Below are 3,337 nucleotides of genomic sequence, written 5' to 3'. Positions count from 1 at the left end.
TCTGAGTTACTCCTGGATTTCATTGATGAATCTGAGGATCTAAATAATGAAAAGGAACAGCTGTCTAAGGAGTGTGTGATTTTGAAAGCTAAGTGCAAAAATCTGGAACTTAGGGCTAGTGAAAGTGATAGTAAAAATATTGAGTTAAAGAACCAAGTTCATGAACTTGACACCACTGTCCTAGAGCTAAGATCTGAAAATCTAAAACTGAAATTAGGAACAGGTAAAAAGAAAGTTGATCACACACAACTCACTTTAGAAGAAAATATAGGAAAAATGAAAGACGAGTTGTACAAAAGAGATGAGCATATAAGAGTCCTTAAGGAGGATCTAAGCAAGATTAAGCATGAGCTAGACAGAACCTGTAAATGGAATAGGTCCTCCGATGCACTTTCATGGCTACATGAACACCATAGTAGCAATAAGAGAGGACTTGGCTACGGGACCCCTGCACCTAAGTGGGATCCCAAAAGCAAGTACCTCACACTTCCTGAGAACATAATTTGCACACAATGTGGTAAAAATGGTCACTATAAAAGTGAATGTATTACAAAAGAAAAGGCTAGTCAAAAGAATAAAGAATTTGTTCAAGGAAAAAATAGGCTGCCAGGTTGGGCTAAAAAGAATCTGATTCACCCTTTTGCCTACAGAAAGGGACCCAAACTAGTTTGGGTTCCTAAGACTAACCCCCTGATTTCCTTTTGCGGGTCCAAGTGAAGGGGAGCAACCAAATATGGTACATGGATAGTGGCTGTTCAAAGCATATGACAGGAAGCAAGAACCAATTCCTTTCACTTGAGGACCTCAAAGGAGGTAATGTCTCCTTTGGAAATGGGAAAAAAGGTTAGATCATTGGGGTTGGAAAGGTAGGTAAGATTGATTCTCACTCTATTGAGAATGTCTACTTGATAAATGGCCTAAAATACAGTCTAATCAGTGTATCACAATTATGTGATAGAGGTAACTTGATAGCATTCACCTCTACCAAATATTTTGTGATTAATTTTACCACTAACAAGATTATTTTGCAGGAGAAAAGAGTAAACAATACATACACTACTGAAAAATTGGTCTACGGTAACGGTTAAAAAAACCGTCCCCATAGACTGTCAAACCGTTGCCGTAGGGATTTTGGAACGGTTTACAGACCGTCACATCAGCTGGCGTGCCAATAGGTCTACTGGAACAGTTCTTGTAACGGTTTACGTCACCGTTACAATAGATCTGTCTATTGCAACGGTTTTCCACTTCTCTGTTGGAACGATTATTTTTTTCAATTGGAACAGTTTCAAACCGTTACTATATTGTTTATACAACAGTTTTTAACCGTTGACATATTATTTAAAGCAACACTTATGTAAGTTATTGCTACGGTTATGTTGGATATAGCCACGATTTCTTTAGCCTATCGTAACGGTTATATTTGTATTTGGAACGGTTTGTAGATCATTTTGGAACAGTTTATGGGACCTATTGCAATGGTTTATATTGTCTACTGGAATGCCATTTGTATCCTATTGCAACGATTCTGATAGGCTATTGTATCAGTTCAGTTAACACCAAAATATAGCACATGTTATAAATAAATATTTATACATATAATAAATTATAATAACACTAAAATTTAAATATATCATAAAATGAAACTATTAATAATACAAAATTATCCATCAAACAATAATATCCATAAAGCAAATGTTCTACCCCATGAGTGCATAAATTTAGTACAATTAAAGAGCGTAAATAAGTTCAAAAATGTTGGTAACAAAAGATTCCTAGAACATTCATCTGTAACAATTCAAAATTCATTTCAAGTAAGGTCTAGTTCTTCATCGTCTTCATCACCCATTTCTTGATCTACTCGGTCACCTACAAAAAAGGATAAATAAAGTTATTACCCTTCAAGAGAATCCGGTCTAAGAATACTCAAGCATTTAGCTGTTTTGGTTCTTCTTTTATTAATCCAACTTAATCATTTCAACAAACTATACACAACATTATCATTTAGTTTCTCTGGCAAAGCCCTTCTCAATAAACTATACACAACTATTAATACATATTCATGTGTCACGTACTGCTAAGTGCTAAGAGCCTAAGCATTAAGCAAAAGGCAGCAGCACTAAATAATCAAATCTGCCAATTCCATGCCTAACAAACAAAGTCCTCTACAAAGGCATCCAATTCCCAACTGAAGCTTAGCACTGAGGGTAAAGCCTTTAGGGCTTCAACATAATGTTTATTGCTCTTTAGTAGATCTACAGGGATAAAACAAATGCAATCAGGCATCCTCATCTGAATCCTCTGCCAAACAAAGTGAAGAGATACAACATATTGCTTCTTTTATTATAGCTATGACATAAACCCAGAAATTGTTAATGTCATCGTTGGACTCACGAATAGAGCTGCAATGCCGATCGCATTGCAGCTAAGCCATCCTGTTAGACCACATAGGAACTTGGATATTCAATTTTAGAGTTTACAATTGAATTAATTAAGTAATTAACAGAAGACACATTTGAAACGGTGTTACAGCTACCAACAAAACAACAGCAGGTTAAGTGTACAAAGGCCCAAAAAGGTATGCGGGACAGTTGGTTAGTAGTAAAAAAGATGATCTATTTTGCAGCAACATTCGACAAAAGAAATGTAAAAACCTGTCATACAACCAAGAGAATTGTTTTTGCAGTTAACTGCCAAAATAAATTTGGTAAGGAAACAAATGCTATACAATAAATTACTAAGTAACAAAGTATTTGCTAAAAGTTAGAAATGAAGAAGATGCAATGAAAAGTGAAAAGCAGATAATTTAGCTAAAACGGTAACGTACTTGGCCTGTAAAGATAAAGAGAAAAACTACAAAAGATAGAAAACTTAGAACGTACTTAAATTTAATTTTTAGTATCTTGCAAGATCAAACATATAAACATACAATTAAAGTATTAAATATTGTCCTGCAACCCCAACCCCATTATGATCTACCTGTAGGATTGAGGAGTGGTTTTTCAACCTATTCTTTCTTTCCAGGTCCCTTCTCCATTGTTGTTTAGTCAAATTAATCAACTAACCACGAAGACTAATAAAAGAGCATGAAGGTTTTGTATCTAAAGAAAGGAAAATCGATCTATTAGTAATCTATTCCAATTTTAAATTCTCAAAGTTCCTTCTTTTTTTCTAGTTACATAAAAACGAGTATAAGAATCGTTCCATATAAAGTTAGCAAGGTCATAATTTAAAAAAGAAAAAAAGAAAGATAAAACATCAAACCTCGCGAATTAGAGCAAAAGGTGTTCTGCCAGCAGTGTGCGGACACTTCAACTTATTTCGTATTCTCTGTATT

General features: G+C 34.7%; 1 long non-coding RNA gene across 1 annotated transcript; it reads right to left on the bottom strand.

Annotated features, from left to right (window-relative positions):
• Positions 1-1,631: 1,631 nt before the first annotated feature.
• On the bottom strand, positions 1,632-3,324 carry LOC109222660. Its single transcript, XR_002067438.1, has 2 exons — positions 3,265-3,324; positions 1,632-1,869 (listed from the first exon to the last, which is right to left on the bottom strand). It is a non-coding gene; the product is annotated as an uncharacterized LOC109222660 (long non-coding RNA).
• Positions 3,325-3,337: the final 13 nt, after the last annotated feature.

The sequence above is a fragment of the Nicotiana attenuata genome, unplaced genomic scaffold, assembly GCF_001879085.1.
Source record: "Nicotiana attenuata strain UT unplaced genomic scaffold, NIATTr2, whole genome shotgun sequence".
In the NCBI taxonomy this organism is placed as follows: domain Eukaryota; kingdom Viridiplantae; phylum Streptophyta; class Magnoliopsida; order Solanales; family Solanaceae; genus Nicotiana; species Nicotiana attenuata.
The sequence above is the reverse complement of the archived record's forward strand: the minus strand, read 5'-3'. Positions and strand labels throughout refer to the sequence as shown.